The sequence below is a fragment of the Haematobia irritans genome, chromosome 1, assembly GCF_050003625.1.
Source record: "Haematobia irritans isolate KBUSLIRL chromosome 1, ASM5000362v1, whole genome shotgun sequence".
Lineage (NCBI taxonomy): Eukaryota > Metazoa > Arthropoda > Insecta > Diptera > Muscidae > Haematobia > Haematobia irritans.
The window spans coordinates 107,163,199-107,172,724 of record NC_134397.1 but is presented as its reverse complement, the minus strand read 5'-3'; the positions used below and the strand labels follow the sequence as shown (position 1 = coordinate 107,172,724).

General features: G+C 32.2%; 2 long non-coding RNA genes across 3 annotated transcripts in view; one reads left to right on the top strand and one right to left on the bottom strand.

Annotated features, from left to right (window-relative positions):
* LOC142241038 (uncharacterized) overlaps positions 1–9,526 on the bottom strand; it is a 360,681-nt gene that overhangs the window by 322,037 nt on the left and 29,118 nt on the right. The window lies entirely within an intron of this gene.
* LOC142221610 (uncharacterized) lies at positions 5,469–7,174 on the top strand. 2 transcript variants are annotated; one of them, XR_012718147.1, is made up of 3 exons: positions 5,469–5,649; positions 6,026–6,690; positions 6,764–7,174. It is a non-coding gene; the product is annotated as an uncharacterized LOC142221610 (long non-coding RNA). The 2 variants fall into 2 exon arrangements; XR_012718146.1 differs by having other exon boundaries at positions 6,026–7,174.

The following is a 9,526-nucleotide window of genomic DNA, read 5'->3' as shown; positions in this document are numbered from 1 at the left end:
CTATCTACACTCTAAAAAAATAAGTATTAACAGTAACACAAATAAGTATTAACCCCATACACTAAATAAATAAAGTATTGGATCTAAAATTGAAATAGAACAAAATTCAAAATCTTTAACATCTCCCAAAATATTAGACTAAAGTACTAAAATTCATAGCTCAAAAATCACAAAAATAAAACAACAACTATATTAATAAAATAGATTTATGTATATAGAAAATATTGTTCTAAAGAAATCTATAAAATTTATCAAAAAAAATATTCTTAAATAACTATACTTAGAATTCATAGACGAATTAAGTTTAAATAAAAAAATATAGATCAAATCCTCAATATATGTTAATAAAAAAATCTCTAAAGAGAGAAATAAAATTAATGAATTTTAAAAGAATCATTAATGAAATACTATTTTTCCATTAATATAAATTTGTTACAAAAATTTAACAGTCTTCTGCAAATTCTAGAAATTTAAACAAAAATAATAATAATAAACAAAAAAAAAAAAAAAAAATATATATATATATATATATATATATATATATATATATATATATATATATATATATATATATATATAAATATATATATATATATATATATATATATATATATATATATATATATATATATATATATATATATATATATATATATATATATATATATATATATATATATATATATATATATATATATATATATATATATATATATATATATATATATATATATATATATATATATATATATATATATATATATATATATATATATATATATATATATATATATATATATATATATATATATATATATATATATATATATATATATATATATATATATATATATATATATATATATATATATATATATATATATATATATATATATATATATATATATATATATATATATATATATATATATATATATATATATATATATATATATATATATATATATATATATATATATATAAAATCTACATTACACAAATTCCCAAAAGTATATATTAAAACAGTTAAAAAACTATAACTTTTATAAAAAAAAATCCTTAAAAGTTTAAAACCTTTTTTTTTAAGTCTTGAACTTTTAATGATATATTTCTTTGATATTCAATACAATAAAAATAAACATAATTTGTCAATAATTTTCAATATTTTACGATATTTTCTTTTTATTTAAATATTTATGAAATTTTGCAATAATTGGTTTTATAAAATAAATAAAAACAAACTCAGAACAATATATTGTTACGAATTTGATAATTATAGATATAAGTTTATTTAAATTATTTTCCGTTAATTTCAAATTTCAAATTGTAACGATAAAATTTCGCTATCACTTGTTGGAATCATCTATTTATTTTCTAGTATTTTCCTGAATTTCTTTTATGTTCGTTTGTTTGCTTACCGAAATGTTAGTTCTTACTCTCTCATAGAATAGCAACCCCTTTGCTTTGTTATTCTGCATTCTCATTTCATCTCATTGTCTATTGTCATTATTGTTGTTGTTGTAGTAATGCGAGCATATATCTATGTGAGTGTGTATGTGTTTGGCAGCCACCAGATGAACAACTTAATGGTCGTAGATCCTTCTAGCATTGTCTAAGAATGTTCTGGCTTTGCCAGAATAGTGTAGTGCTACCAGAATGTTCTCGTATTGCCACACCGTTATATATAAAAGCGCTCGCATGCTGCTAACGAGTCAGTCTTAATTAAAGCGTCAAACGAATAACATCAGTGTGAACGAATTTTAAAGTGTGAAGTCATAGTAAATAAATTGTAGATTGTCGTTATTTAAAAGAACTGTGTTTTAATTGTCGGGTAATTAAAAACGCCTAAATATAAAAACGTAACAATTGGTGTCAGAAGTGGGATAACGAAAAAAAAATCTACAATGAAGTTTAATGAGCTTCGTGTGGAAGACTTAAAAAAGGAATAGAGCAACCTGGAGCTGCCGACAACAGGCAATAAGGCCCAGCTTCAAAAGCGTCTACTGGAAGAGTTTGAACGGCGTAATATGGACATTGCGACGCATGAGTTTGATTATAAGGAAGACATTGATGAATCAATACTCGTCAATACAAGCAGTGTAGAAACTCCATCTGTGGCTTCGAGTGTTGCGGATTACACATCAATGCTCAATGTTTTGAGCAAAATGATGGAAGAAAACTCTAGAAAAATCATGGATGAGAATTCTAGAAAAATGGAAGAAAATTCTAGAAAAATGGAAGAAAATTCTAGAAAATTGCTGAAAGAAAATGCCCTACAAATGGAAGCAAATTCTAGAAAAAATGGAAGAAAATTCTAGAAAATTGGAAGAAAAATTCGACGAAAATTCTAGAATGGTCAACGAAAAATTACAATAAATTTCTGAAGGCATGAAGAAACGTGTGGACCATATAGAAAATCAAATTGTGGAATTGGATAAGATAAGAAAGTTCTTTCCGTGGATGAGAAAATTATGGTTCATGATGAGAAGTTTCTGCACATCGAGAAAAAAATGTCAGAGCTGGAAATTAAAGGTGGTCCAGTGCGCGTCATCGAGGGCTCAAAAATCAAAACTCCTGTTTTCGATGGCTCTACGTCATTTGATGTCTTCAAATTCCAATTCGAAATGGTTGCTTGTAGAAATTTGTGGAATGACGATGATAAAGCAATTGAACTTCTATTGGCATTAAAGGGCAATGCTGCTGATGTGATACAAAGCATTCCCGCTGCTTCTAGAAATAACTATAATGAAGTAATAGCGGCACTTCAACGCAAGTATGGTGGAGAGCACAAGCAGGACATCTTCAGAATGGAATTGAGAGGAAGAATCCAGAAATCGAATGAAACGCTACAAGATTTCGCAACAGAAGTTGAGCTGCTAGTGCTTTTGGCATACCCTGGAGAGAATCATCCTCTTATGGATCGTATCAAGATTGAGACTTTTGTGAATGGCATTCGAGACCCTGAGATAAAATGTGCAACATATGCCGCACAAAAAGCTACATTCACAGAAACAGTAACATTTGCACTTGTACAAGAGACTGCGAGATTGCTGGCACGGCCTCAAATTCACAAAGTACGCAGAGTAGAGAGCGAGTGTGAAGAATCGAAATCGGTCATTGAATTGGTAAAAGAGGCTCTAAAGCAGATAATGCAAGAAATGAAGCAGCAAGCAAATAAATCTAGAATGAAATGCTATAACTGTGATAAGGCTGGACATCTTTCCCGGGAATGTAAAGCGTGGCGTAAAACGTCGGGGTCAATCTCGCCATCTCCATTAAACAATAATCAGAAGAAGGCGACCACAAAGCCAAGCGACTCAAATTCAAATTTTGCGGATAATAGAAAAGGTGGCAAACAAGTTATTGATCAAGCCTTGACACGACGGCATTGCAATGTAGAAAGCAGACGCTACTCGAAGGCTGAACCAAAGGAGACAGTTGTAAATGTCAGGCAGTTACACATCGAATCTGGCACAGACTGGTCAACAGAGCAACATAAAGATCCCATTCTGAGAAAAATTATTTCGGCAAAACAAGAAAATAAGAAACCCTGCAAGAAAGAAATCGCAGCCGAAAGTCCACTTATGAAAGCATACTGGGCTCAATGGGATAGTTTAGTTCTAGTCAATGGATCCCTGCAACGTAAATGGGAAAGCGAAGATGGCAAGAGCAGCCAAAATTTGATCATCGTTCCAGATTCCAAAATAAGAGACGTTTTGGCGGAGTTCCATAATGGTCCCAGTGGAGGTCATCTGGGAATAACCAAAACCGCCGAGAAAGTGAAGCAACGATTCTACTGGGTTGGATGCCAGAAATCAATTGCGAGAAGTGCATGAAGGCGAAAGGTCCAACAAGGAAAAGTCGAGGTCCTATGCAAGAATATAGACCAGGAGCCCCGTTTGAAAGAGTAGCAATGGACGTGGCAGGCCCTTTCCCAGTAAGTGATTCTGGAAACCGTTATGTCCTTGTGGTCATGGATTGCTTCAGCAAATGGCCGGAGGTGTATGCAATTCCAAACCAAGAGGCAAAAACGATTGTAGATGTGGTCAACAAAAACTGGATATGTCGCTACGGTGTGCCGTCCGAGATTCACTCAGACCAGGGAAGAAATTTTGAATCGGCCATATTCAAAGAGATGTGCGAATCTCTTGGTATCAAGAAAACGAGGACTACGCCATTACAGCCACAATCCGATGGAATGGTAGAAAGGTTTAATCGCACTCTGGAGGAACATCTTCGAAAAGTAGTGGACAACGGCCAGAGGGACTGGGACGAGCATATACCAAAGTTTTTGCTGTCGTATAGATCTGCCATTCATGATTCCACCTCTCGAACACCGGCCAATGTTCTATTCGGAACTGAGTTGAAGTTGCCTGGAGATCTGATATTCGGCGCTAAACCTAATGAGCTCGCCATGGAAGAAAACAGAAACGACATCCCAAACACTTTCGGTGAAGTTCACGAATCAGTGCGCAACAAAATAAAAATGGTCAGCAACAGAATGAAGGCGAGATACGATCGTGCTGTAAATACTGAGGGCTTCCAAGAAGAAGAATTGGTTCTGCTATTTAACCCGCAACGAAAGAAAGGATTGTGTCCTAAACTGCAAACACAGTGGGAAGGCCCATACAAAGTCATCAAGAAGATCAATGGTGTTGTATACCGGATTCAGAAGAACGACAGCCCTAGATCAAAGATGAAAGTTGTACATCTGGAACGTTTGGCTCCTTACGGAACAGGTTCTGTGCCTGTTCGGGACGAACAGGCTTAAGCGGGAGGCAATGTTACGAATTTGATAATTATAGATATAAGTTTATTTAAATTAGTTTCCTTTAATTTAAAATTTCAAATTTTAACGATAAAATTTCGCTATCACTTGTTGGAATCATCTATTTATTTTCTAGTATTTTCCTGAATTTCTTTTATGTTCTTTTGTTTGCTTACCGAAATGTTAGTTCTTACTCTCTCATAGAATAGCAACCCCTTTGCTTTGTTATTCTGCATTCTCATTTCATCTCATTGTCTATTGTCATTATTGTTGTTGTTGTAGTAATGCGAGCATATATCTATGTGAGTGTGTATGTGTTTGGCAGCCACCAGATGAACAACTTAATGGTCGTAGATCCTTCTAGCATTCTCTAAGAATGTTCTGGCGTTGCCAGAATATTGTAGTGCTACCAGAATGTTCTCGTATTGCCACACCGTCATATATAAAAGCGCTCGCATGCTGCTAACGAGTCAGTCTTAATTAAAGCGTCAAACGAATAACTTCAGTGTGAACGAATTGTAAAGTGTGAAGTCATAGTAAATAAATTGTAGATTGTCGTTATTTAAAAGAACTGTGTTTTAATTGTCGGGTAATTAAAAACGCCTAAATATAAAAACGTAACAATATATTATTACTACAAATACACTATTATTAAAAATATTTTCACATAAATTTAAATTAATATATATGAAGATGTCACAGCCCGGAGGCTACCGCCATCTGGAGGGAGGAACTGAGTTGCCGTACGCTGGTTGCTGAACGGTGTTGCCGGCTTTTGGCTCAGTCTGTGGGGCGCGGTTCATTGGCAACTCAGTCCTCTGGCAGCTGACAAAAAAACTAAACATTCAACCAGCTTTGGAGGACAGCACAAAGACCAACAGGTACGTATCACAAAAAGCAGAAAAATTAACATTCACACAACTTACCACCCATATTGGCTTGCTGGCATGCCGGTTTTCCAAGGCATGCCATGGCCTGACCCTCCCCAACCATGGTGTCCCCGTGGCCCATCAACTCGGGACACCCCAAATGCTACTCACCTGTTCTTCAAATCACCTTTTACCTTCTCCCTTTAAACTTCTCTAGGCTTCCATATTTAAATTAAATCTTATACGCCAATATTTAAATTCATTACGTTATAAATATCTTATGGTTTTATTGAAACTAATTCTAACAATATTTTTCAAATTAAAACAAAATCCAAAAACAAAATTTATAAAAAAATCTATTACTAATTATTGTTTTTTTATATTCCAGGAATAAATGATGAAACCGTCTTCCTCCTTTTGCGTTTCCTGTCTTTTCCGTCCGTCCGTCAAGGTAAGGTAAGTATAGCGTAACATCAACCAGTATAACTTTCTGTCAATAAACTAGATCTTGTTTTCATTTATTTTCTAGCATTCTTCACTGGTCCATTTCAGGTCTTATGGGGAGCACATTATACATATCACTGGAGGACACAATTCACCAGCCCTTAAATTACTAAACCAAGTCCTAGGGTGAGCTCAGCCTAACACTATTGCCCAAATACGGCACTAAATAAACTTCCCAGGCGTTAATGTAATCCCCCTAACAGACTATAGATAAACTAGTGAATCTAGATAAAAATTCAATTATTAATGAATCTCTTTTTTCCCCGTTTTATTCACAGAAGTTTAATGTACAAGTCCGTCCGTCCGTCAAGGTCTAAATCATGTAACTGTCCAAGTTCGTGTCAGACAAAAGAAAAGGAAACATTCACGGTACCTGGGCGCTGTAGGATGACCAGCGCAACACAATTACACCCAACTGAAGATGATGACAACGATGATTGATACCAACGCCTAGCAATGGATGGAAATGGGTCACAAGGGTCATCAGAATCCTGTCTGCCGGGAACGCGCGGGGCCGCAAATGAGGTGTTAAATGGAGGTGGACGTTCGGTGAGTATAGGAGTAGTTTAGATTGATGGTTTTCCTTTTAATTAAAATGTCTTTCTTTCTTTCTTTTTTTCAGGTTGTCTTTTTATCTTTTATAATTTATTTCTTTTTATTATAGTTTATTTTCTTTTATTAAAGTTCTCCTTCTTCTTGTTTTCTTTCGTTACAGGTTACTTATAATTTAGCATTTAAGATTAGCTGTTAAGTTTGTTTACTTTTCTTTTAATTTTTAATTGTATTTCACTTTTCTTTTAGCTTTTAAGTTTAGTTTTAAGTCTATTTTAACTTTTCTTTTTCAATGTATAAGTTTAGCATTAGGTCTTTTTCACAGTAGCATCTAATCTTGCCAATATTTAGCACAATAAACAGTTTCATTTGCCAATAAAAAAAGATAAACATTTGTTTATATTTGTTTCGATTGTCCTGTTGTGTTTTTATTTAAACGACTTTTGGGAACATTAGGCAAACTTAAAAAAAAAAACAATAACCGCACTTTCTTCAACCATCAACCTCACTCGCTCGCGTCCAAAACCAGAATCCTCTGACGCTTCAATCATCAAAACCTCCATTATTGACGCTCCATTCGCCATCATCCCAAGCTTTCCCAGCCATTTTTCTTCCCAATTTCCAAAACACCATTGAAACCAATCATCTGTCTGTCATAACTGCACAGAGAATTTATACTGTCATCTATCCTCTCTCCCTCTGCCTATTTCCTCATGTACCGGTAGATGGCGCTGGCCTCCATAGTATTACCAATCAAACTACTGGGCGCACATGACAAAGATTGTATAAATTATTGTTAATTTTTCATTTAAAATAATCATTTTATATAAATATCATTAATTATAATAAACTATGTGATTTCTTGTTCGAAAGTAATTAATATGTGTTAGATTTGTTTAAATAGGCTGAAAAAGTAACGGTCGAATAATGTAAAGGCAATGTAGAATTTTGGGGTATTTTTAAACATGGCAGTAAAAATACCATGGATGACAAAGTATGTCATATGGGGCGGGCGGCCATGGAGAGAAACAACATCTACACTCTCCCACAAAACGATGTAGATAAAGTCAAATTTAGACCAAGTAGACAAGCAAGCCTTTGAGACAAAATGTCCACAAACACCAGAGCTGTATAAACATAATTACTGTTTAAAGCTTTTTGTCACTCCCAGCTCTGGTCATACGAAACAACCGGTACTAATAAATAAATTTAAATGTGCAACTGGTGAAGCGGAAAGAAGCACCCCATCCGGCGAGCTAAGCCGCAGCCTTGACCACCGTACCGGATCCGCTTAGCATTGGACAAGAATTTAGCCGTTACGCCAAATTCAAAATCCTTGTGCAGCAGGTTGTTACAAATATAATTTTACTACGATCTCAGCATTTAATGGTTGTATTTCCAACACTTTGTCTTAGATTGGTAATTCTTTTATTTTACTCAAATAGGAGAAAAGAATAGAAAACTGCGCCATCTTCACACCAGCATATACCCCACGTGTTAGAGTAACGACAACACGTGGAGACAGACTTCAGGATTAGGTGGCGGGCAAGTCGCTCGAAAGCTCCACTACTAAATTGAGCTTGAATTTAACGAAGCTTTTTGGTACATGCAAGTTTTATGATAAGTGCTGTTAAATTGTGTGGAGGAAAAATAAGGTCAAAAAATAACATATTTTAAGGCTGAATAAAAAAATATCCAAACAACTTTAGTCCCGTGTCCATTGTGCTATTAACCTTGTAGTGCTCTCATGTATGGAAATCCTTGGAGACAGACGCGGCCACAAACATTTCCATATATTGAAAGCACTACAACATCTTTTTTTGTCTGTGCTGTTTAACAAAACAAAAAAAAAATACTTACCACCTTATAACCGTTTGTTTTAAAATCACAAATGAGAAACCAAATTAATAACTAAAACTATATACTAAAATTAAAACTACTATATACATGCAGGATATACTAAAACTCTAAACGATAAAAAGAAGGATTTACTAAACTACTATCTACATACAAAATATTTGAAAAATCTAAAAATATAAAACGATAAATTATTTTAAAATGTTTTCTTATATATATGAATCATGCAAAAAGATATATATACAATTTGTAAAATAAAACATGTGATTAAAATATACAACTTTATATGAAATATACAAAAAAAAAATATTTATATAAAATATGTTATAAAATTCTTTTTTGTCTAATTAAAAAAAAATTAAAAACAGATCTCAATGTAAAACTGTATAAATACTTTTGTCCAAAACTATGTATGTTTGTGTATAATGAATATAATTCATTTAGGCCTAAATTAAAAAAATATTCATTGAATACTCTATTAAACAAAATACATAAAATTATTTGTTGCTATTTTTTATATATCTGTTACACATTAAAAAAGAAAATAATAATAATTTAACACACTTAATAAACTAATTTAAAATTCATAATTTTCATTTCATTCTAATTTGCTTATAAATATGATTTTTGGCGAATTTCAGAAAGTCTTATTTTTAACTGAATTTTGTTTAAAATAAATCTCAAAAACAAATAGTCAACAAAATATTAATAAAAACGATAAATAGCAACAATAAATATATATCAATTCATATATTAAACCAAAAAAAAAAAAAAAATTAAACAATTACATTAATATTGATAATGTAAAATATTTAAATATTGTTATATTATATTAAAAATTATTCGAAAATAAACTAATATAATTTATGTAATTAAGTATAAAAAAATGTTATAATTGTTAATTTGTTTATATTTCTTTGTATATACTAATTCTGATTTAATAAAAAATTTGTATTAATGTGAAAGTTAGAGAAAT